General features: G+C 40.2%; 1 protein-coding gene across 1 annotated transcript in view; it reads left to right on the plus strand.

The window, feature by feature from the left end:
- The first annotated feature begins 2,429 nt into the window (after positions 1 to 2,429).
- Positions 2,430 to 27,010, plus strand: part of enox1 (ecto-NOX disulfide-thiol exchanger 1) — a 137,252-nt gene continuing 112,671 nt past the window's right edge. The window contains exon 1 of the mRNA XM_005751919.2: positions 2,430 to 2,726. The gene's annotated coding sequence lies outside the window, so the exon portion shown is untranslated. The remainder of the gene's footprint in view (positions 2,727 to 27,010) is intronic.

Consider the following 27,010-nt stretch of genomic DNA (forward strand, 5'->3'; position numbering starts at 1 on the left):
ATGTGTCTATCTGACTGCAACTATATTTAATTTAATGATAATGTACTGTATTGATCCTGCTTGTCAGGAACAGGCATGTATTTTCTGCTTTCACGAAATGGAAAGATTGTATGCGATGGCTTAACTCATTATAGATTAGGTAATCATTTACTAATGCTTATTAAAACAGTCATAGCGTTTGAAGAAATTTCATTTTTTGACCACTTATTGCAGCTGGCTGCTGCATGGGTTGTCATATTTAATCTAAAAATGCCAGTGTAACAGCACTAAAAGGGTCCTTACTTCTGAGACTGGGCACTTACATTTTCTGTCAAGTATTTCTGCATGTTTTTTGTGCCTCACCACAGTTAGTGGGAAATGATTAAATCAAGCTGTGAATAAAGTTCAGTGAATTTCTCAAAATAATGCACAATGGAGAGCGATTTGGTTCATGGACAAAGGTGGCTTTTTTTCTCAAGATTTCATGACAAATTTAAGAAGATTAAAGGTGTGGAGTGTGTTCCAAGTGCTGCATTTGCATTTGGCTGCAGTTTACGGGAATCTTAAACGTGGTAGTCAAAACGGATGCTGGCCCAAAGGAAGGAGGACATCATTAAGCTTTGAAAAAAGGAAAACTCTAGTTACTGTGGTCAGTCAACACTCTGGTGCAATATGCACTGATGAGCTCAGCAACAACAAAAGCCTTGAGACTACTGAGGGATCACTGATGACAGACAAATGTAATTATGAATAAAAAATTCTTCAGAACATCACCGCCAAGCCAAGAAAGAATAGAAAAAAACAGCATCGGGCCATGTCCACGGGTGCCAAACCTGACAGGACTGTGAGTCATTATTAGGAGGGTAACAAAGGTTACATTTTTGCAGGTTAATGATGTCCTCCATTTTTTTCTCTCTCTCAATGACTGTCTCATTAATACAAACACAAAGCACATCCAATATACAAGTCTTGTATAATCATGGAAGTACAGTGAGGCTTCCGCAACAAACTAGTGTCATTATTACTGCATAGATCTGTGTAAGTAGGAAAAGAGTTTTACAAGTGGACATTTCACTGCACTGGGAATGTAGATGCTTATAATATGTAAACACATTAAAAGCTGTGTAAATGTGCATCAAAAGAAATGTATTCCTAACTTAATTATTCACAGTTCCGAACATTTTAGTCCCTTTTAGTTGTTTAAACCTTATTATTTTTGATTGACTTCAAGCGTTTTGTTGGATAAATGAACCTCAGTTAAAAGCCCAATTTTACTGTACTTGTTTTCATTGTTTTATAAGAGTGTGTGCCTGGTGGAGGAAAAAAGCAAAGCGTCAGTTTGACTCCTGAGTGAAGTGAGTTAGCAGGTTTAGGAACACTGCAGAGTGAGATTCTGCTCAGTGGTAAAATATTGATCTCTGTATTAAACCTAAAGCTGGCTCCAATGAGGTTTTTCGAGGCAGAAGTAGTAAAGCACACCCTGTTACAGTGTGACGTGTCACTGAAGAAACAAATAACTGATCAGATGTTCAGATTTAAGCTGTTGAAAATGACCTGTTGGCCTACAATCTGTGAAACATACATCAAAAATATCTCTCATTAATTATAGGGTTAACCCATTAATCTCTGGCTCTCTTCCACAGTGTGTCTTTGTTGTCTTACTCCCCTCACCCACAGCCGGTCACAGTAGATGGGTGCCCCTCCCTGAGCCTGGTTCTGCTGCAGAAATGTCATACTGCTAAAGGGGAGTTTTTCCTTCCCACTGTGTGCTTATGCATCAGATTTTTGGGGTTTTCTCTGTTTTATTGTGCAATATAAACCAGCACGATGGAACAGCTGTTGTGATTTGGCGCTATACCTAAGAATTTAACTGAATTTCTATCACAAGGCAGAAACTGGAGCTTTTGACAAAGTGACTTTTATCTTTTTCTATCCAGCTAAAAAGGCTCACTTTTGCTTTAACAGATCTGGCCAAGAGGGCAGCAGAAACAAACCCTTCATAAATCCTGTCGCCTTTAGTCTATTCTCCAATATAAGCAAAGACATTACACATAAAACACACACACACACATAGGAAATCAATTTTTTTGGAACAACACCTGGTTTAAAGTCTGACCAGCAGTAGAAACCAAACTCACTGTTTCTGTTTTAGAGCTCCGGATCCTGGTGAAGTAACAACAATGACCTGTAGAGAGGACTCAGGTATGGGAGCTTGTCTTTTTACTCTGGGATAAAGAGCTCTGGCTTTGCTGCCAACAAAAATTCAGTTGGTTCTCAATAATGTGGCTCCAAATTTCTGCCTCAATGCCCGGTTAATTGCTGAAGATGAAATATCAAACCAATAAGCGCTTTCTTTATTTCTTATTATTTTATGTCATAACCTAGTTTGACGACTACCCCCCGACTCACTTCTATCCCCCCCTGCTGTCCCAGGCTCCACCGGCCGCTGACAGACACCAGACCCTGCCGTCGTGCACGTCTCTCTCTCTCTCTCTCTCTGCCTCTCTGCCTCTCTCTATCTGTCGGTGACGCGCTCCAAGGTTTCTTCCTACCGGAGGCATCAGCAGCAGCAGCGGCGGCGGCGGTGTATCGGTGACTGCTGGCTGAGAGCGCCTGAGAAGAGACACACGGAGGATTGTTCCCAGCTTCTCCCCCCCACACACACACTCACAAGCACCGGGATTTATTGCGCTGACGCAATTTGCGGATTTGCGGAGCATCTATCGAATCTTCCGCTGTGTGACCCGGTAAGGTACGGAGAGGTGCGCTCTCTGCTGTGTTTTAGACCGGTGTGTGTGTTTCATTTCCCCGGTAGATGACACGCTCCTGTCAGCCCGCTGAGCGGTTTACTGGAAGGCGCTGATGCCTTTTCTACCCCCTTTCTCTCTCTCTCGTTACTTCATCCTTCCGAGCTCAGTGTGAAACAGCGGGGTGAAACCAGAACCGAAGCTCTGTTAGTGACTGTTTATTCATTTTGATTAACGGGGACTCGCTATTGACAACTTAATGCGGTGCCGTGGCGCTTTTCAGCCAGCGGGGAGAACAGAGGTGTCTGTAACAACGGGGCTCTGGATCCGCCTATTGTTCAACAGATTCTCCAATTAAAAGTGTAATCCAGCCGGAGTGAGGCTAGAAGTCACTAAGAGTAAAAAAAGAAAGAAATGAAAAGGCGAATAAATGAGGACTGAAAGTGACCAAATAGAGGCTCAGCACTTCTGCTTCTAGAAAATCCAGAGGAGGGGGAAGGAGATTAATTGCAAATGCACATCTGTTCACTCTACTCTTTGCACCTGAGAGGCTGTGTGATGGGTTTTTTCTGTGTGTGTTTGGTGGCGTTTAAATGCTGGCCCTGCTGCTGTGTGAGCTTATGTGATGCTGGTCTTTGGTTTTGGGGGGTGTGCAGGGGAGATCAGCTGTGGTGGAGGAAAGGATGCCCTTGCTATCAAGTCACCTTGACGACCCTTCAGCAGCACACACAGAGCTGCCTTTGTCATTGTCATGCTCACACCAGTCACCTGCTTTCACATGCTGTCATAGCCATGGAGCCATTACCAAATTGAGGGTTTTATGGGTCTGGCTCATTTCCTGGATATTTCCTGGATGTTTAGTTGTAAATTAAAAGAGTATTTCCAATAAACTGAGTGGCGTTTGGTATTAATTATAGTGGAAATTGAGAAAAGGAATGTCACAGCTATTACGTCTGGCTCTATTGGAGTTTTTAAGAAATAAGAGAGTAATTAAGGGGAAATGTTGAGGAAAGCTAACAAAGGAAGATTATTTTCTTTATAGCTCACTCTACCAGTTTGTGTAAAATCTATAAGGGAAATCCTCATTAAATGTCAAATTAAATAATAATGCATTAAAAAAAAGTGTAAATAGGTTTAATTTGAACAAATTACCAGACGAAAGCAGTCTTTAGTTTACCATGTGCTGATGCTGAGAAGCTCAGGATAAACAAGATGTTCTTGGTAACACATTGCCCGGGTGACGTCCTCAGCACCATGGAGAGATGGCATCAGGGAGTGTTAATAACAAACACTTCCTTAAATCTGATGGTTAGGTGACTCAGGATGAACCAATACCAGGCCTCCGAGAGAGAGTCTCTCTGAGCATCATCCAAGTGTTCGAGCTCAGTTTGTTGCACAATTTATTATTTGTTATGAATATTTCTTTTATTTAAATCTTGCCACCTTAATGGTGAAGTGGTATAGTTTTGGCAAGTGACCTGTGACTTGTGAAAATTTGCAGGATGGGAATATCAGCTTTAAGAGATTGATCTGCTATTAATTATCTCGATTAATCAGTTTTTACCTCTTAGATCAATATGATGTGGCTTTGTCTTATCATGAAACCTCAGTCTCCAGAGATATGCTGTGAAATCTGCTAGAAAAAATTGACATGCATTTTTTATGAGTAATTTTTTTAGCTGCACTGATTACAGTTTCATTGGCAGATTCTGATTTTTACAGATTTTTACTAATTTTCTCTCTAAGACCTTTGCTTATAACGAGGCTGCTAGCCACTTTTCCTTTGTTAGCTTCTTTAAAATGTCCATGTTCACTTGTGTGAGGGTGCTTTAAGTGTCTGATTAAGGTTTGCTGTTATGAATGTTTAGGTGGTGGTCTCCCAGTGATTCACTTTGGTATATTTTTTGTTTTCACTCATAGTGAGGAGCTTCCACACTAACAAGATGTTAGCTTGTAGCTGTGAGTGTCTGTGACTGTTTGCCGGTGCCACTGTGCACGTATTGTGCATGCATGAAATGCATCACCTCATTCTTGAGGCTGCTTACATGAGGCTGACCAGCTGGTCACCGGTCAGGGCTGAGAACACTGGGAATTGGATGATTTGGGTGTCTGATCAGTTGATCACATCATCAATAGCATGCTACCCATTGACACTTAATTTCATTTCAAGCCAGCATGATTATTCCTTATGGGATCTTGTGTTTTAGTCCTATAAATGAATGTTCTCCCTTCTTGTTCTGATTTTGGTCTCTACCAGTGATTGTCTCTTTAGCCAATTTATGCTTCATTGTAGAGATAATGTGTCATCTGGATGTGTTAAATACTTGCATTCTGTCTGCTGGTCTTTGCAGTTACACGTGTTGTTAAAAATGAATTGGTTGCTGCTCACGATTCGACCTAAAGACTATATTACAGAGCAGGATTTTGTCTTATCCGGGTAACTTCAGGGTTAACCCTGGGTTTTCTGTGGTTCACTTCTTATCAGGGTATATCACCATGGTACCTCATGCTGCTCCAGAGATGGCCATGTTCTAGATTTGAAATCAGCATGTACGACATGCCAACCCAATGACCAATGAGCTCAAAGATCCCTCTGACCTCTGTGGGTAGGTAGTAAAATAAAACTGCAGGCCTATTTACACTTGTGGATTTTGTAGCAAATCAGAGTCCAAGCCTTTATTCAGTACTTGCTTTCAAACCGTTAAACACCACCAAGGCTGCAGCTGAAAGAATAAAAACTCAAACTGTCTTCTAAACTTTAATTGAATGAAATGCTTGATTATAGTTGATCAGATTCTCTTGCTTCTCAATGACAGAGCTGTAGTGTTGGTGTCTCTTAACGTACAGTCTGCATTTTTGACAGCTTTCCTTCCTGCCTGTCTGAACCTTATTAACGTAGTAGCTCTTGTCCAGTCTTATTGACCAAAGGGCCTTAGGCTGCCATTCATTCAACCATTCAAAGTTCATTCAGTGCTTTCAGTACAATGTTTTCCTCTCATACTGCTGCTTTGTCTGCAGAGGTTGTGTTGCTTTTAGTCTGTATTATGTGTTTAACCTCTTCAGATTTTTCTAATATTATACTTTTTTTTTTATCTTTCTTTGTAAAGTCAACCGTTCTGCTTCCAGTACACTTACACACAAGTGGGACTGATCAGATGCTTCCACCCGTATAATGTGAATGCGCAGGGATACCCTGGTTTACCTTAGTGTGCTGATAACCAGCTTCATATGACTGCTTACACTGATTGCAGCTGTTAGCATAAGTGAATCCAGATAACAGAATTCTGTAACGCTGGGCTCTGGTTTCCTGCAGTTAAGTCACGAGAAGCAATCCTGCTGTGTGTGCTAGAGTTAATCACAAAAGTAATGTTACTTTGCAGAAAGAGTCAAAATTCCCTACGAGTCTGGAGACCTGTCAGCTAGTTAGCTGATTTGCTTCTGGGGACAACTGCTAAATTTTCAGGGCTTTCCTTAAAGTCCACAGATATCTGATATAAGACCTTACATTCCATCCACTGGTAATCTTTTAAGAGTGAACTGTTTTATCTATATGTCGATATCTGTTCTTAGGGTTTGAACTGGTGGGTTACTTTTGGTTCCTAGGGTATTTAAAAGTAGATAGGGAGACTCAGTCTCATCCCTCAGTTTTCAGACCCATCTTCTGTTATCCAGCTTGGATTTAGATTCAGGAGACAGACAACCTCTCTGCTTTTGACATTAAGGCCATTACATATTGCAAAATTATAAACTATGAATTTTTCAGATCGGAAAAATCTACACACCGAAAGCATTGTGTTTTTGCAGAAAAATTACCCTCAAAAGATGCACAGTGAAAAAAAATGAAGCTGACATGAAGCAATGATGAGCTGGTCCTGATGTTTCTAAACAAGAAAACAAAGAAACAGAGATTCTGGTTTCATCCGGTTCTCAGGAGAAGGCAGCATGGGAGAATTTGATGGTTTGATCCAGGAGTTGAAGCTGTGTCACAATTACTTTCTTACATATTTCAGGATGTTAGTGAGGAAGTTTGTGCTGTTGTTGGCAGAGTAGGAGCCATATCTGAGGAGGCAAAGAAATCATTTCAGAGCCGATTTACCCAAAAATGCAAATAAATGGTTTAAATATGTAAGTACAAAGTGATATGGAAAAATCCTGGAGTATGGATCCTGGATCCTGAACCTGGTTCTCACTGCGAGGGTAATTGCAAATTTCACCAAACACATAAATATTGACAGTCCAACTGGATGGGAAATATATTGGACCACATCTAGTATTACATAATCTACAGTGTTCAATCCAGCTATAGTGTCCAGCTATTTTAAAATCAGTTCAGATTAATAGCTCAGCTAATTGATTACTTGCTTCAGTTCTACAATGTATCAATCAGTGAGAATCCAGAGTGAGGCTTGGTGTTGGCTAGATCGCCCTGTCACGATGCCTGTGAATGAGTGACATTAAAACAGTGTTTCCCAGGAGGCCGTGGAAACACAGACACCACTCATCATCATCAACAACAAACAGCTTCTCTATTGTCTGCAGGCAAACAGCCGGCTGTTACATCATTAACTGACACGACGTTGTGACTGCTGAATATCAGCTCTGGAGTCACTGCAGTAGAATTTGACACCACTCTGCCCAGCGGTGGCCGGCTGCTGAGGTCGCGTGAGGCTGAAGGGATTAGAGCTATGGTGGCGGTGGTGGCGGCTGCGCACCAAATTTTCCCCAGGTGGCCGGGTCGTTGGGGGGAACGAGGCTGATGATTTCTCACAGGACAGAGTGGAAACAATGCGACGCGGCCTCCATCATTCAACGCACAGACACGGGCTCCTCTTTCAGTTTTTCAGATTGGACTGAAAATCTCTTCACTCTTACCTGTCGTGATTGTGTTCGGTGCATCTCATTACACCGTGTGGCAAAAGCAGCCTGTTAGCCTGTTATGCGATTATCCATCCTCCTCGTGTCTTTTGCAGATTTTGCCTCACAAACATTAATTGACCCCACGCTGCAGAGCTCAATGGGGAAGACTGTCGCTAATTGCGGTGGTATTTTGAGATACGGTGGGAGCATTAGGCTCTTCCACCACGGGAGGAATTATTCACTAGAGATCTTTCCACCAGCATTTATGTGTGAGTGAGAGTCTCTGTTTCCCTGGATTTCAGCTCACTGTGGGGACGCAAACCTGAAATACACGTCAAACTGTGGGCATTGAAAAAAACAAACCTCACTCACTCATTTATAGGTGTTTAAATATGTACACTTGAATCTTGTTTTGAGTATAAATATACTGTTTCATGTCCTGACCAGCAGTCACATATCAAACTACATCTGCCTCCCCATCATAAAATAAATAAAAGGCTTGTGTTGTAGAAAATACATTTTTGTTTTTCGTTTGAAAAATAGTGATTGACAAAACTTAACTTTACCTAAAACAAATGCTAGATATTCCATTCTAAACTTTACACTCTCTATTAAATACTACATTCTGTAACAGTATGTTATGAACTTGTATTGGATCTGACTGAGAAATTGGTGTGTGCTGTTGCAATTTATTAATCACAGTTTGCTCTTGGCTTGTTTATCATCAGTCTCTCTGCCCTCATTTCCAACTGGTCACCTCAGATGTCTGCCTCCTGGTCTTGTTGGAGGTTTCTTCCTGTAAAAAGGGAGTTTTTCATTCCCACTGGCACCAAGTGCTTGCCCATAAGTGGATTATTTGATTTTCCCTGTATTATTGTAAGGTGTTTACCTTACACAGTGTTGGGGAGTAACGGAATACATTTACCGCCGTTATGCTGGGCTTACACTGTGCGATTTCTGGCCCATTTTGAGCCGATTTTTGAGTCGTGCGACCGTTTTTGGCGATTTTGGCCTTCATCGTGCGTCGTGCATCGTGTAGTATACGTGGGGTAACGAGAAGCGATTAACACCTCACGACCAGCTCCCGATCATCAATCGCTTGGTCGTGAGGGTGTCACCGCAGTTTCTCACACTGCGCATGCGCAAACACAAATGTCAGCGAAAAAGACGGCGCAGCACGACAGTGCAGCGTGTGATCTGGACACAAGCGATGGAGGCACAACTTGTAGAACTTTGGAAAGCTCATCTGAGCCTTTTCGATGTGGCCTCACAAAATTATCACGACCACAACAACCGTGAAAATAGTTGGATCGACACTGCTGCTCAATCACAGCTGCCTGACCAATGTTTTTCATTAGCAATTTAACAAAGTTGATGGTGGTGGTGTGTCTGTGTGAGTGAAAGACGGAGAGGGAGAGCGAGCGACAGAATTTCTGTTATAACCTTCATTTTATGGACGCACAGTGTGAGCACTCAGGTCGCATCAGAGCATCGGGCCGTATAGTGTGAGACCCTGCATCGTGACCTATGAACTTCTAACCCCTGCGAGTCAATCGTACAGTTTGAGCAGGAGCTGAATCGCGCGACTGAAAAAATCGCAGTGTGAGCCCGGCATTACGTATTTAAAATACAAAATATGAGTAACTGTATTCCGTTACAGTTACCGTTTAAAAAGGTGGTATTCAGAATACAGTTACTTTGTTGAAATAAATGGAATACACTGGGGTACTTTCCTGTTTCATTTTGTCGCGGGTCAGGACTGTTTGGGTTTTGTTTGACAGCTACGTTCTTTTGTTCCAGGCTGCAGCGTTACGGTTGCCATGGTTACAGGGCAACGCTCTCTGCAACTGTGTGTTTCCTGGGTGAGAGAGCACCTTTTTGTTGTTGTTGTTGTGCTAAGCTAATAGGCAGAATGCTACAGGCATAGCTCTAAAGAATGTAGCCTCATGGGCAGTGTAGTCCGTGCTGCAGGGAGAATGGACTGCCATACACGTTATGTGTCTGTGAGCGAGGGAGGGAGAAAAAGGGGAGTGGAAAAGTACGAGCAGTCATCGAGCAGAAACGGGAGCTGGAAGCATGTAAATATAATAATAACCACTGCAGCCAAGAAGAGTGCCTGACGAGCCCAGTTGTAAGTAAGCTATTAAGACTCGACTGTACACTGTGTTCGTGTTTTCCTCCGAAAACAACAAGTTCCGTTATTGTAAAGCTATTTTTCAGCTATGAGCCAGAGGGAACCGAGGTATTAGCCAGAGCTCTGGACGTATTAGTCAGAGGTCCCTTTACTATGGTTTGGAGACCTGAGACCGCAGACCTTCAGTAATAGTAATAAATCACACAGCAATAGTACATTCATGTAGTTGTAAAAACCATGATAATATATTAAGTAATCCAAAGTATTCAGAATACGTTACTCTCAAAAATACATTTTGGGGCATGTATTCTGTAATCTGTAGTGGAATACATTTTAAAAGTAACCCAACACTGACCTTACAATATAAAGCGCTTTGAGGCAACTGTTGTTGTCATTTGGCACTACATAAATAAAATTAAATTTTATTGTAAAGGTTAACATAATTGACTAAAATTAGCCTCATGCTGTTTACTAGAAGACTAACATGCGATTAAAACAACAGCCTCATCAAGGAGATGTTTGTTGAGGTCATAAATAAAGAGAAAAGTACAGTTATTTTACCATGGGGTTAGATAAAATCATACTTCTGTTTTTTCCTCCTGCTGACCAGTAAGAATGCAGGTAAAAGGCACTTCCTTATTGGCTTCCCCTTTGCTTCTTTTCTGCTAGTACCTACGTGGCCAAAGCAACATGAGAAGCCTCTCAGGTGCAACATGGCCAAAAGTCATGTGATGTCATTTGTATGCGACACAAACAACATAACTGAAAATTGATGGATTTAATTTTTGTGAAGGAGTCACACTCATGAATCATTGAGTTGCGTCACTGACTGACCAATCGGTGGCATTCAGTCTGTTGACATCACATTTTCGGATTGACTCAGATTGATTGGAACCCCGCCCGAGTAGATACTACAAAAGTACCTGGTACTAGATACTACCACCTAATGGGAAAACTAAAAAAAAAAAAAAAGTCAAGCTGAGTAGGTACTGGTAGAAAAAGGCTATTTTCTGGTCTGGCCATCTTTTATGAAGATGAACATCAAAATAACATTAAAAAAATTGACCTGATCTCAGCTGAAACCCAGCTGAATGTTGAGAAGGGGATGAAAAAATACATTGTTTGTATGAAGCATCACTTAAAGATTTGGTATGCTGTCCTGATGCTTAAGGTCATGACAAGGGGAATCAATGGAAGTGAGGCAGAGTCCTCCAAAGGATAGCTATTTGAGTTTGTGTGTGAGAGAGGAGTCGCCAGCTGTGTATTGATTGGAAGACTCAGCATTCAGACTGACTTCTGGCTCCAGACCAGTTTTCTCTCCCGCTTGTTCGCTCGCTCCTCACAGCTGGTTTTCATTCGCTGTCACAGAAATCAGACTCTGAGATTTACAACCAGTGCGGTGTGAGCAGGAGGGCAGCGTCTGGTCTGAGGGGAAAAAACAAAATGCATATGCACGTGCTTCCTGAATTCACAGCGCAGTGCCATGCGTTCAAGCTGCAGCGCAGAATAGTCAGCTTTAATGCAGAAAGACAAATGTTTTTAAGGCCAGAGGGTCACTATAAATGCAAGAATGAAATTACTTTGACTGAAGGGGTGAATGGGTTCACTTAAAGGGGCACTCTAGTGATTTATTATTGGACTCAAATAGCACAAGTTGCAAGACAAAAGCTGTATTAGAAAAAAAAACAAAAAACAGGCTGTAACAAACTATTTAGATGCTGTCAGAAACATAGACCCAGATTCTGATGCTTTAACAGCTGTGCTCAATAACTATCAAATCAGAAAACATCCTGACATAAAGCACTTTAAATACTGCTAGGTTTGACTTTTAGGTAAAAATACATATTCACAAACAGAAAAGAGTAAAACATTCTTAAAAAGGAACACATTTTATTCAGATAGGATGGGCACTGGGTCAAGAACATCTAGATGAGGAGAAGTCTTCGCCCTTCTGGGGGAGCTGGAGTTGGAATGGTTCTATCCATTTTCAACTCAACAAGAAAAAGGATGTCTCTGCTTTATATCAAAAACTGTATATTTAGGACTTTAAAGTATTTTGGAGTTTAGTCACAGAGGCATGTAAATGTGCTGTAGGAAGGTTTGATGGGTATTTTATAGTAGTGCAATAGTTAATAAAGCCAAAAGTGGGAAAAACTGCAGTTCCTCAAGTGGCCACTTGAGGCTGGTTCCAAAAGTGAGCAAGGCCCATAGACTTTCATGTTAAAATGCCGGTCTTTATAACAGAAAAAAGGGCACGTGTACAATGTGGTGCAAAAATGATTTTAACCTCTATCATTAGTTTACCATTTCATGGAGCAAAGAGTGAATTCCAAACCTTATCAAAGCTTAAAGTTAGAGCGATGCTCAGTTAAACTGACAGGCAGCTGTTTGCTTCTCCTCCACTAACTGAAGTTACTGAACTGGTTTGTGGTGTTGGTGCCTTTTGGAGCATTTTAAATTTTATGATAAAAATATGGATTGCTGCCATATTAATTGTTGTGAAAGTCAAGCCAAGACTGGGCTTCTACTTTGCTGTTACAGCCAGTCTGTGGATGCAGCAAAGTAGACCGATGGGTGTCATCAGCCCTTAAAAGCTGCAACTAGCTGATCAGCTTGGCACATTTTTGTTACTCATTTTAAAGTTTTAATAAGCTAACAATGAATACATTAATCAATAGCTTAAACAATCAAAAGCAAAATAATAACAATAAAATTAATAAATTGTTCTGGTGTCTTAATTGTATGAGCTTCAATAATTGGTTTATCAACAGAATGAATATTTAAACAGCCAAACAGACTCAGAAAAATACACAGCATCAGCATGCCCAGCATCATAAGGGCTGTGGTAAATTTTCTGTTCATCGACTGATACCTTAACACACTGAGCTTTTCACTGCTATTAAGACAGACATAGTTAGAAGCATTGGCGCACATACAGAGGCAGATCACAGAGCGGCAGCACATCAAAGGAGGATCGGCCATCAGCGTGATGGAGGAAGCAGCCGGAGGGGAAGAAATGCTGTGACTGAAGTGCAGTCTGATTCACACAATAGCTGGTGTGTGTGTGTGTGTGTGTGCTGTGTGGTCTTTTTCTGGCTACACATCAAGTAAATCTGATTTGTGCTGAAAGCTGCAGAGGAGAGTGGCAGGAAATAGGATTTACTTCCTGTCTGTCTGAGACGCAGCGGCCGATGCAGGCCTGCAACTAATGACTTTCTCATTATTGATTCAGCTGTCAGTTCATTTGTGCTGGTTTCATCCATTTATTTATTCTAAGTTTTATTTAATCGGAAAGTCCAATGCAGATCCATATACGCCCTCAACCATTAGCCTGGTTTCTCAGAAAATTTGCCAGTAAACTAAACAATAAACAAAGAAATAAATTACAATTTTAAAGTAAACTAAAGATCCAAAAATTTAGAATGTCCAGTTTTACTAGCAAATATGCAACAAAAGACAACATCACATTTGAGAACCTAAAACAAGCCAATGTCAGTGTTTTGAAAATTTATGGAGAGATTATGGAGCAAAAACATTTTGATGTCATTGCTGACAAATACTCCCCATTTATACAGCATGTTTACATATACAGTATATTACATTTTTGGGAATTGGCAGTTTTAAATGGCAGTGATGGAGCTGCACTGCTGGAAGTACATGTGGAAATTCATCAGCTTTTCTGCGTACTTAAAAAAAAAACTTTTCACATTGGTGCATATTGTAAAATGAATCTGCTCATAGCAATGTCTCTGCAAAATTATTGCCAGCTGAGTTGATTAATTGATGTGGCTCTGTTCTGAGACCTTTATCAAGAAACACAGTCAAACACATCATGCAGCTTACAGAAACAAAACAACAGAATTTATTAGCAACTTTAATTGATTGTGTAGTTTCATTAAGATCACAAAAGGGTGGCAAATGGAGATTATTTGGAATATTTCCCATTTTTAACTTGATTTATTGGTTCTTTTTGATTAATCCTGCCTTTTCTTTCTAATCAAAATTTTAAAACAATAAAAAATGTAAAGTTAGTCAGGCCAGTTTGCACGACAAAAAAACCAAATGAAAAACAAAGTTACATTTTGGGTCTTATGTGATAAGACAACATTTATATTTTTATTAAAATGTCAAAAGAAACAAAGATAAGACAAAAAAAATACAAGAACAGCTTTTTTAGGAAGCTAGCACAAGAAATGGTGTGCGCAGTATGTACAGTTTTAAACAGAAACGGTGAAATAAGAAATAAGTGATTAACTGTCTGATCATTTACAGTTTGGAAGATGTTTCATTTTTCTGTTTGATCTCATTACAAATGGAATATTTTATAGATAAGAAGATGCCTCCTTTAACTTGAATCCTTGTATTATTTAGCTCACTCCTTTTAAAAATTGACTTGCTCCTGTTTCAGCAGAAAAAGAGTAACACTGGTTAAATAATTGCCCAACAGAATCTGGAATATATGTGTAGCTTCACAGTTCTGTTCACTTACATTTATTTTGACTTAAAAAACATTATAAACATAAAAACAATACTATAAGGGCATTTACAGTTCAGCAAAACCCCTTCAAAATCTCTCCATATAAATTCTCAGAGTAATTTGCATCCCCGCTATATTTCAGTGGGTGTTTCCTTTGCACATGCTCCGCCTGATATCTTTTTGTGTAATCCTACAGATGGTCAAACAGATGGACAAATATCATCTCCACAGAGCCGCCACTTTCTTGGCAAAAGGAATCATTTTCTTATGGAACAAACTCACTGCTTTGACCAACAATCACTACCTTCTTTTTATGTTTCTAATGTGCCATTTCAGTCTATTTGATTGTCAAATGTTTACCTGGTCTGCATGATCTTCATATAGTTCTAATGGTTGTTCTATCCAAATATGCCTGCAGTAGAGGAAACTGGGCATAGTTTAGATTGGGGTTGATACAAATCCCATACTTTCTGTCAGGGCGACAGATGCAGGAAAAGCCCTCTGGGATTTGTCTGCTTATGGCCACATTGTAGCTCAAACTACTGCTTGACATGGTTGCAGCCTATACCTAATTCATCCTGGCCGCGTTTACTCTGGGCTGTTTAGATACTGGATAGAAGCTCAGTCTGCCCAAGATGCCTGAAGGGTCCAAGTGTGAACTGAATATTATTCTTTCCCGATCTCTTCTCTTCATGAGAGTGCTGTTTCAAATAAAAGACATCATCTGCTATCCTCTTCTCTCGGCTTATTTCCTTTAAATGTGCAGGCGAGACTCAAATCGCGTGCACATGTTAGGTCTGGAGAGGTAATACTTTTATTTCAATGTTATGAGGCAAGATGATCCCGTGGAGTAATTAGATTGTGGTCTGTCGCTGCAAGCCCCCCTTTTATAATCCCATTTGTGTTGGAAGTTTACGGTGCTGTGGTTGAGGACCACTGGTGGACTGTTCCCAGTTTCCAAACTGTGTGAAATAGCTGTAGCCCGAACAACGTGATCAGCAGCTCTCTCTTCGGGTTTTTAGTCACAGTGTGTTACACATTGCTACTTCTATGTGTGCGTGCACTCATAATGCTGCTGCACGGCTGCAGCTGTAAGCCTGTGTTCATTCATGCAGAGATGTAGAGGCAGGATGCCAGTCCTTGCCAGATGAAACTTAACACACACACAGAAGCCGACCAGAGATTCAGAGAGCGAGTAATGCATCGAGAGCTGAAGTTTGTCCAATGGATACTTGTGCAGAGTCTCCCAATTTGTATGTATTTGAGTGAGTAGCTAAGAGAAGGGACACGCCCGTATCCTCATGTGTGTGTGCATGTATGCAGAAGGAAGCACACCCACACTTGTTTAAATAAATGATTAAAAATATGTAAACTGTTTTGTTGGTTTTTTGCAATAAATGACCAAGAAATAATCAGCTGCTTTGCCAGTGAGTCTCTCTTCCTGCTGACTCTAACTCCACCCTCTTTAAATGCAAATGGAAACATTAATCTTTGCTCTGGTCTGCAGCCCCAGTGAGCTCGGCACAGTTCTCCACCTGCTGCACTTTCTACTTAGTGTCAGCCTCTATTTTCCAGCAGATTTCTGGAGCAGATCAAGAAATAATGTTGCCACAGTGATGGCTCCAACAACAGGACAAGGTCTTTTTAGGGGACAGAGCTGAGTGATGCAAGATACATGAGTCACAAAAAGGGTCTTTTTTGTTAAATGATCCCTCGGGTCTGTTCCTCCAGGGAAATTCATTTAAAAAAATGTCCATTTATTGCTTTTTTTCAGTTATTATTCTATTTGGGTGATAATTATATTGTAGGTTTGCATATATAATGCTTTGGGGATGTAAACAAGGGGTTCAGTAAGCTGAGCCCAGCTGTTTCTCAGATTATTAGTGTACATTTAGATTGGAGAGGCAACCATCTGTTTGTCTAAAAAACCAATGACAGTGAACAATCAACAGTTTGTACTTTTGCAATTTAGAGGTGGACGTGCACAGAGCTATCACTGGAAACCTTAAAGCGTGGAGGTTATGAAGCATGCTTTGCATTTGCATTTGCAGTGGACAGTGATTTTCCAGAGAAGTGCAAGTCATGCTAGATCTTAATGTGAGCTTTATATGTGAGTTCAGATGTTATAACTTTAACTTTAATTTATATTAGAAGCTTAATAACCTCTCTATGTCTTTCATCTCACACAACATATTTCTCTTTCACTAACTTTAAATACAATGGCAGAAACAGATTGACTACTTAAAGTCAAATATTATTAATAGTAATTAGAATAACACCACCACCACCACCACCACCACCACCAATAATAATAATAATAATGAATTATGATGTATTTGTTGATAAACAAGCCTGATCGCTACAGATTCCATAAGAAGAAAGAGACTGACCCTTGTGGATATACATGTACTTGCATCACACATTTTAGAGTCTACTAAAACGTTGATTTTGGGAAGAAATTGTAATTATTAAATTCATACAAGTTTATGATCAAGAGTGATTTAAGGTGAGTTTAAGTTTAGGATCAAGCAAGGGAATGAATGTAGGTCAATCCTAAAGAAGGACAGCATGACTTCCCATACTCTCCCCCACCAATAACACGCTGGCTTGATCCGCCTCTATCTATCCAGGGTTATATGTAGCTGTGTGAAGCTTTCGGTGACATGATGTGTATTGGCACAAGATTCACTGTGGCAGACCAACACATCCCCACAGTTTCAATGAGGAGCTTTTATATCCAGCGATGTGAGTGTGTGCAAGACACCTGGCAGGAATCAGCAGTGCAGGTTTTCACGTTTTCAGGCTTCCTGAGTGGTGTTTGGGTCCCGCTGTGGATAGGTTTTGTTTTTCTTCGGTTGATTTCACTGCTTTCCCCAGAACTGTCTGATGCAGATAAAACAAATATTAATGTAAAGACAGTTTTCTTCATCCTGACTGTGTTTGACGAATTCGACGCCAGCAGGTCTGTCGTCTGTGTTGTGTCAAACCTATGTGATATAATTGTTTATAACTACATTATATAAGCCAAAATGTATTTCATATAGGGGAGCACCAGACCTGTTTTTTTTTTTTCAGTCCCGAGACAGACAAAGACAGACAGACAGATAAAGCAAGTGTTGTTTTATAACAGAGACTGAAGCATACAGGGAAAGCACTGCTGCCAGAACTTTTCAGTCATGTCATCTCACTGCTGCTGACAAGTGGCAAAGTAAACACAGGACAACACATGAATTTAGTAAAACAATCAAAATGATTTTATATACTTTGTCTACCAGATCTAGTTTTTTAATCAATGTTGGGCCAACAATTATCAGCTGTATCTGAGCTTCAAGCAGGTGCTTGGGGAGGATGGCGGGCATGCAAAGCCTTTCATGTTAGAAACGAGTTCAATTCCAGACTCTAGTCTGCTGTTTTGGCCACAAGAACCCTTTATGTGGTTTCAGATTTGTTGTTGGAATTATATAGAACCAAATGAACACAAATGATAATGACCCAAGGTGGCCCGCACTAGGGTCTTTAGGGGCCTGCTTGCCCATTTAGCCTGTTTGGTATTTCTGGGGTGTATCTGAAATGCTAGAACTATCATGCGTAGTAACAAATTATGCCATTCTTTGAATATATAATATCAGACCTGAAAGATGTGAGATTTCTGGATCCAGGGTAGTCTTCCTGAGACCAAAGACAACCTTGTTTTGAACTCATGTGGATATTGTGAAAAACATTCAGTAATACCGCAGTCACTCCAACTGATGCCAGAAACAAACAAATTGGTGTTAAAATTGTTTTTTGTGATTTGATAATTTGCCAGCTCTTTGATGGGTGTGGCTTTGGAAGTAGAGGACAACATCTGCTTATTGGAAGGTTGGCGGTTTGATCCCCGGCTGCTCCAGTCTGCATGCCAAAGTATCCTTGATCAATATACTAAACCCTGATACATTCAATGGAGTGTGAATGTTAGATAGAAAGCACTTAGCCACAGAAAAAGTGGTTGTGTGAATTAGTGAATAAGACATGTTGTATAATTTGCTTTGAGTGCTCAGGTAGAGTAGAAAAGCGCTATATAGGAACCAGCCCATTTTAGTTTACCATCTGTAAATTAAAAATCAAGCCATTACTTTGACAGAACTGTGAAGTGACTCAAAGGTGTTTCCTACAAATATCAAAAATTATGTGCTGTCATTTCCTTAATAGATAATATCAGACATGAAAGATGTGAGATGCTTGGCTCCAGGGTAGTCTTAGTCTTGACCACTAATTTGTAAAATTATGAATACTGGCCTGATCTTCAGCCAGGCAGAAAATTGGTTGACCACCTCTGGGCAGCAGGTACATTCTCTAACAAACTATATTTGGCAAAACAAATTTAGAACAGATAAAAATGTGGCAAGAACCAGAGGTTCCCACAAGTGCGCTTAAACTGTGTTCCTATATGTATGACACACCACACCCTGTAGCTGCATCAGTTTGACAGCCACAGGACAGTCGGAGGCAGTGAGGGATGAGCTTTTATTACAGAGTGGACTCCTCCGGACAAAGAAGACGGATCATGACACCATCCAGCAGTGGGAACAATAGAGGGAACAAGCTGCCCGCAGCCTGCCAAACCCCCTGATACACCGACAGCAGCGTACACCCTCTGTCTTTCTGCTTTCTGCTCTGTCCTGATGATCACATTGCGGCTGCCCTGATTTCTGCCGGTTGTAATGTTCACTCTGCTGAGTCAGTGCCAGCCTTAAGTAGAGCCGCAGCAACTGAGACCAAGCAGTGTGACATTTTATTTGCCTGACTAATGTTCAAACCTGTGCGTCAGTTTCTTTACTCTTCTAAATTTCTGCTTGAAAAACAACTGCCTAAGGATGTAGATATTTTCAACGTTGTGTAAAATATTTGAACCTCTTGTTGGGTAGGGTTGAGTATTGAAAACCTGCTTCAGCTTAATAAGAACCAACTTTAAAGAAAGGTGTTATGCCTTATTTTGCTCTAAGCCCTTCTCCCAACTCCTGTGATCTATCTGGTTCTTAAATCTAAAGCAGAATCAGAGCAGAGGAAACCTAAACAGATCTGGGTAAACGAAACAGCTTAAATCATGCTGCAGGTTTCCAAAAACACTGAATACTTACAGGAAACATTTGATTCAACGTTGAGTTGTAAGTATAGGTATAAATAATAATAACATTATTTTTTCCTCTTTTAAAAAACACAGTGACAAAGTGCTGCACACTTTGGATAAAACCACAGACACACATTCAAACATATGGTCTTACGTTCATTCCAGCAAAGACACATTCAATATGAACTATGGCCAAAAGTTATTGGAGAAAGATTAAGGAAACAATAACCTATAAAATGGGTTGTCAGCAGCTCTTTAAAACAAACCACAGACTCATCTGACCTGATAGGCTGAGAAACATTGTTCCAAAGTTTGTGAGCAACAACCTCATAAGCGTTGTCACGTCTGCATAAGAGGGTGGAACACTTAAAAGACCCTGATTAGATGATGATGATCTTCTCAGTAGCTTTGATATACATGCAGGTGCTTGGCCATGTAGTGCTTCATGAGTCAATAATAAAATTTTAAATAAATTCTGAATTTCGTGGCTAGTTTTTGTTAGCAGCCTAGCTGCTGCATTCTGGCCCAGCTGATGAGAGGCCAGTAAAGACTGGCAGATGCCAGAAAAAATTAAAGTGAGTACTAGAAGTTCCAAATCATTGGATGACAGTAAAGGTTTGATTTTTGCACTATTTCTTAGAAACAGGACTGAATGAGATTTGAGATGTGAGATCAAAATTTAAATGCTGGTCCAAGATAAACTACAAAGCTTCTCAGCAGATGATTTGATAAAGCTCACAAGGGGGCTGATGTAATGACTGATCTCCTTAGAGAAGCTGTGTGGGCCAAACACAACCTTCAGTTTTGTTTCCATGAAATCAGCCTCACATACAGAACTGAATAGTCATTTTGCTAACTGCATTAGGGATCTTGAGCTAATGGATACTTACTGTCTCATCCAATCGCTCGACAGATTCGTCTTCACCCATTAGGTGTGTGAGGCTGAATTCATGGAAGCCCAACAGCTAAATGCAATGGTGAAATACAATCCTAGTATAACAAGTAGGTGTATGACGTTTGTCATTAGTGTAATGCACCATGAAAAATGCTTGTCAGTCAGGCAACTTGAGTGCACAGAATATCTGCACAACCAGTAGCAAGTATGGACTTAAAAATAGACTCCACAATAGTTATAAATGGCAACAAGCTTCTAATTTCTCAAAAGATAAAAGAAAGCCATTTTATTTTAAAAGCTTTGGATTAGATGTTGAATTCAAATCCTGAATTACAATCTGCTTTCAGAAAACATCCATCAGCTGACAAAATCTGTGAATATTCAGGTTAAAAGCTTGAGGCTGAATTAGCAGTTTTTTGCAGTGCAGCTCCAATTACTGGTGACTGAGAGCCTCTCTGACTGCTAATCTGTGATTTACATTGTGCTACTTCCTCATTAAAAGCTTATTAAAAATCAGTCAAAGCCAAATAAATGATTATAGTGTGATATCTCTGTCAAAAAAAACATAATGCAGAGCTTTTAGCCCCATGCACAGTGCCTGTTTACTCTGTTTCTGTACAGAAACAGAGACAGTTTAAATCACTGCACATCAGGCCCTGTGAATAATGATGTGTTCACTGACTGAAGTATCTGTAGATCATGAAGCCGTCACTTACTGCTATACATACGGGGGTGCATTAAAACCTGAGGAGTAAAAAGTCCATTAATATCTCAACTTAACTGAGAAACGGGGAATAAATCTGCTAAGTGATCTGTGATTTAGACCTCTGTTGTGAAAGCTGTTTTCAGATTTTTTTCTTTAACCAGCTTATCATGGTTGTACTCTGTGAGACAGTCAAGGACAGAGACTTAAATTCATTTCAAAAACCTGGATACTGGCAGCACAAAAATGCAGGCAAGAAGCTGCACAAGCAAAGAGCTTCCACACAACCACGCTGATCACTCTCCGTGTGAACGCGTGCTTGCATGAATGCCTCTGCTGTGCTCCGACGATGAATGTGTGTGTGTGTTTGCTTTGCAGAGTGCAGCATGTGACAGTAATGGCTGCTGAGAGCATCTTCTGCTCTGATGGTTTCACTGATAAATGCTCTTGGACAGCCTCCTGTCCCCTACAGCCACATCTCACACCACACTACAGCTCCCAAAATTCATCGGCCTCCTAGCTCACCTGGTGATTAGAGGTTTGGGTTTTTCTCTGGTGCAGTAGACAAAAAGCACAGAGGTGACCTGGAGACCATTTTTCCTCCAGTCCATTATTCTGGAACCTTAGACAGTGATCTTTCCGTCCTACTGTCATTGCTGTTATAGCCTGACAGACTTTTGAGGCTGAAATGAATACTGATAAACATATGGTTCAACCTAAACCATTTTCTTCAGCTGGTAGCATCTCCACTCTCTTTATTTGTGTAAATAAACTGCAGCATGTATTGTTTTGGGATGCACTTCTTTAGTGCATTCATGTCACTTCCTGAGAGCCTTGTTAGTGATACATCACTATGGTAATTTAACCATGAAAAAATTTACATGTAAAATTTAAAAATATGGTACACATTTAAAGTGAAAACCCTAACTTATTTAATTTGGTAGATCTCAGTTTTTTTGGTCACCATCCAGCATGTCTTTTGAAATCCTGAAACCCAGAAATGATGAAACAGAAAATATGGCAGTAGAACAATATGAAATAATACAGAGGAATACCTAACAGGTTTATCTGTAAAGGTAGAGAAACAGAACACAAAGCTACACTGAGGTGAAGATCACACTTGGTTTATAGAAATGAATGAAACTCATTTGTCACGATTTTACACTCATTCATGGAGTTTTATATTGCCAGCCATCCGCACATTGGTTGGCATGCACATATTGTCTCTGAACTGTGTCAATTTCCTAATAAGTGGCACTTGACAACTTTTAAGTGTTGGCGATTACAGATAGGTTTTTGCTCCACATGTTAATGTGTTTGTGTCCTTGTCATGGAAACTTCCTGGCTCAACAGATGATGGAAAAGTCACATTGGTATGAATTTGTTTAATCTTTCCCACTGAGCTGGAGTCATATGTCTAGTCCTTGTCCCACCACAAAACTAATGCAGCATGTCCTGAAAAATGCAGCTTTTTGTTTAATGACTTGAGGTTTTTTCCACAGTTAAATTTATTTTTTTCTACGTCTGCTTATTAAATAGTTTCGAGGACTGTTGAAATCTGGTTACTTTCTTTACCTTGGAAAGTAGTCTGCACTGAGACAATTCTAAGCCCAGAAAACCCCCTGAAACCTGGTTCTGCATCTTCCTGTTTGTCCCATTGCTCTGCACATTAAATATGCATTTTTACATTTCAACTGTACAGCACAGGAAGTCGGGCCATGTTACTGAGACGTCAGAGTTCATCTCTCAACCTTTCTAGCTTGGGAGGAAAGTAGCTGCAGGGGATAGAATCAGAGAACAGAGGTTAAATAGAGCACATCTTTTCTTCTCTTGTGTTTCTGGCCTCTATTCTCTCTTAGCCTTCTGTCCGTGGTATGTAGAGCATGGCTAAGTCATTCACTGACAAGCTCCATCTAATGCAGGTTACTCCAGTGGTACCATTTACTATATTCATTTAATGGGAGATAGTCAAAAGATCCTCTTCTGACTTGGGATGTGTGACAGTGCTGCTTTATAAACCAATTTAAGTGACAGTTTTGTATCATTCAGGCATAAATGTTAAATATATGCTCACTGCATTAGTTGTTGCACGCACAAACGGTGATGTTTTAACAGCCCTATAAGCATTTATACTGGTGCTGGATTTGCTGGAGTCTTCTCTGGAAAAATAGGTGCCGCCACTCAGAGAGAAACCTCCCCCATCAGTGATGGTATAGGAATAGAAAGTCCAAACAGAAAGCAAAGTAGCTGCAGTTTTCTCCAGCTGCTGTAGCTTTAATTTTGCTTGGCGTAAACTTTGCATTGCTTGCACCCCATGTGTACACTAGCATCTTTATGTTATACTACTGTTACACTGGCCTGTTGTATTTTATGTATGTAAGGTATGATATGAGAGACCAATGTACATGCTGTACACCTGAGTATCAGTACACTGGCAACCGAGAGGGTTTTGGTTTCCTACGGCAAATATATGCAGCATAGCCAAGATACAGCTACCTGGCTAACCGCTCTCTTAGCCAATGCTCTAGAAAACAGGTGTCGAACTCCAGGCCTCGAGGGCCGGTGTCCTGCAGGTTTTAGATGTGTCCTTGATCCAACACAGCTGATTCAAATGGCTAAATGACCTCCTCGGCATGTCTTGAAGTTCTCCAGAAGAAACTAATCATTTGATTCAGGTGTGTTGACCCAGGGTGAGATCTAAACCCTGCAGGACACCGGCCCTCGAGGCCTGGAGTGCGACACCCCTGCTCTAGAATATGAATCCATTGTGCTGTTACGTGATTTATTAATGTCTAAAATCAACACTAAAATGAAAATACAGTGCTGTAAACAGAGTGAAAAAAGATGTGAAAAAACTTGTCAAGATCTAGAAAAACATATGACGTTGAATATATATTTCACCCCCGTATAAGCCTAGTATTCAACTTGAAATAGCATGAGATTTTACTAAGAAAGCAAAGATTAATTTCACCGCGGGTTTTATACTTTGAGTTCTTGCCCATCAGCTGCATGGTTTCAGTTTTTGCTAACTAAATGCTGCTAGGTTCTTTAAATGTTTCTGAATCCATTGCTGTTGACAACCTAACTTGATAGCTTGTGAGATTGTGGGGCATTTGTTCATTTAGTGAGGGACCTATGAACAACACAGTCATCATCAGTGAAGGTCTGTTTTATTAGATGTTATGAATCAAATAAAAAATCTGGCTTTGCAGGCACCAAAGTAAAGTCAGAGAAGAGGGAGAAAGATGGACACCTAGGGAGAGAAAACTGGAGAGATTTTTTTTTACACGTGAAAGCACACTCACCTCATCCCGCAAATCTTTGAGTTATCAGGTTGCTTAGCAACAACAGAGAACCAGCTTGTAGTGTAAGCATGTGCCACCTCACTAACTTTCCTAATTGCTCAGATCAACTGATTAAACAACGACGGGTAGACACCACAACAGAGTCCAAAGGAAAGTAAGATTTGAAAGGTTCATTTCTTTAACAAAACCAGACTCGGTTCTTAACTTGGTAAGTGTCTGTGTCCCTAATGGCTTCTTTTCAAGATGTTATATTTTATTTTATAGCTAATTGTAGAGACAAACTGGAAATGTGGGGAGAGAGACTGAGGAAGAATTAGCCTACATTATTATCCAGATGGGTGTGAAACTGAGGTGTGCCAAGGTAGCAGAGACGAATGCAACAGAGATGAGGAGCAACTTTGGAGTTTGCATAATTTGCATTGTCGTCGTTTTCTGCCCCTGTAGACAAAAGCACCACTACTGGACATATATCACACTCCACACAACTCAGGTTGGCATCAATAAAAGCTTTTAAAGCAGCCCCTCACAAAAACATCCCCAAACCATTAACCTTACTTTTTGTTGTGAGGGCTCAAAGTGTGATTTCGGGGAAAGAATACTTTTTCCTGAGCTAACCGAGTTGGACCAAGAGTGTTCCTCTATGCATCAGCTGTAGCTGAGAGTCTGTTGATGAAATCACAATCATCTCCGATCTTCAGTCGTTCCCACAAAAGTTTCTGTAACATGTTGAATATTTTAAACTGACACCAGCTGATGTCACCTGGTTGTGGTTTTATTTCCAGAAAGGGCCTTCTTGATTTTCCACTTACATCAGAACTTCCAGTTGTTGCACTATTGTTCAGCAGTTAACTATGTTACCGTTTTGTTGTACAGTCACAAACTGTTTTCAAAAGCATAGAAGCATGCAACCAGGTCAGACAACTGCCAGTCTTCAACCTTCCGTCTCTCAGAATGTGCCTGTGTGAGAAATGTGCAACTACTTGTCACAGGCGCTGTAATTGCATCATGTGTTCTCCCTCTTGCACGCTGTATCCAGGCAGCTCTCTCACCTAAAACATATTTCCAGTAGTGTGACTGCATTTAAAGTTCCTGTTCCCTGCTGTTTGCACTACACGTGAGAAAGGATAACCATGGAAAATATCCTAACTTGACTTCCCCAGACAGGTACACGGTTTATATTCCTTTGTAAACCATCCTAGTGGACAATGTGTGTGCAGACTGGTAAAACTAAATATATAGAATTTTGGACTTTGTTAGGTATTTTGAGATAAAATGCTTCATCCCAAACCTTTTGTGATCATTGTTTTACACTTTGTAGCCATATTTTGATCGTTACACAGAAACTTTGAAATGACAGTATGTAACTGCTTACAAAATTATATATTTGCATAAGACAGCATGTCATATATAACAGCAATATGTAGCTTTTTAGATAGAGGTATAAATGTTTTGCACAAAGCAGTTTAGTTCACGGAGTACTTCTCTGTTACCACACATCACCGAAGAAACACTTTAAACCACTCAGCTCTCTTTAGTCCAGCAGAAAATGTAGGCCTCCTTGAAAATTTTAACGGTTACAAGGGTATTTTCCTTGGAAAAATCTGAGTTAGTACTGTGTTGAAAAATCTTTTCCATGCTCATTGATTGCGTCACAGTATTATCAGGAAATGACACATAATGACCCATGTTTCCACCTTTTTTGTCAGCAGGTGTTACCTAGTGTTACCATGGAAACACAAGTTTCTACATAAAGTTAGCAGGGGTTGGGTGGATAATTTTTCAGACTTTTTAAGTCACTCTTTATTTCTATGAAACTGTTGAACTTTCTAGTTCATTGGTTAAACTACAGGTACATTTAACACCCTTCTTTTAAGGACATGTATCTATGTATCTATGGATTGAACCATATTTAAATGTTTTGGGTGATCCATCTGAGAGAGAAGCATCATAGCAGCCCCATGAACTTCAAACTGACAAGTTTCATTTTCAGACTGTAGCTAATACAGATCTGTTTTCAGGGTCTCCTCAGGATGTTAAGTTAGATCCAAGGACGCAAGCACAGCCAGAAGAGAGTTTGGCTGCTGTAATTTAAGCAGTCAAATGCTTTCAAGATCAGTCAGTCATTTTCAACACATTTTTAGGTCTTATTATATTCATTCCAACAAAAAGAAGGGAAAAAAATGAGCTGAGAGTTTTCTGATGGGAAGCCCATAAAAAGGGTATTGGAAACATTTTGTTAAAGGAGGTTTTGACTAAATGCACCAGCACTGCTTTTTATGAATTCAAACAAGAAAAAAATACAATGTAACTTTATGTATCTGGATTTAGACTAGAATAAATTAAGATCTCTCTTGATTATCTTTTATGTTTGCTGTGTAATGTGTCATTGTGCAATGTTTCATTGCCATGGTTTTGTCACTTGCATGTATTGTTTTTACAAGTCACAAAGTTATCTCACATGATAAGCAGGGCAGAAGATGCACGATGGAGAGGAGAGTAACATAACTTCACACGTGGAAAGTAGCTCACGGTTGTGGTTATGGCCAGGTTAATGCTGGAGGATGTTATGTAATTTAAAGAGAGCAAGCAAAAAATTGTTCATGTGCATGTTTGCATGCAGCACTGCCCTCCTCCTGTCGAGGTGTTGCCTCAACATAAATATGTATTTCCTGCCTCCATTGTCGCCTTGAAGAAAAATGTAAATTTAACATTCATCTCACTGCTTCCTCCTTATTTTAAGGATCGTGTGTGTGTGTGTGTGTGTGTGTGTGTGTGTGTGTGTGTGTGTGTGTGTGTGTGTGTG

Source organism: Pundamilia nyererei, unplaced genomic scaffold, assembly GCF_000239375.1.
Source record: "Pundamilia nyererei isolate P.nyererei 1_Seehausen unplaced genomic scaffold, PunNye1.0 scaffold00334, whole genome shotgun sequence".
NCBI lineage: Eukaryota > Metazoa > Chordata > Actinopteri > Cichliformes > Cichlidae > Pundamilia > Pundamilia nyererei.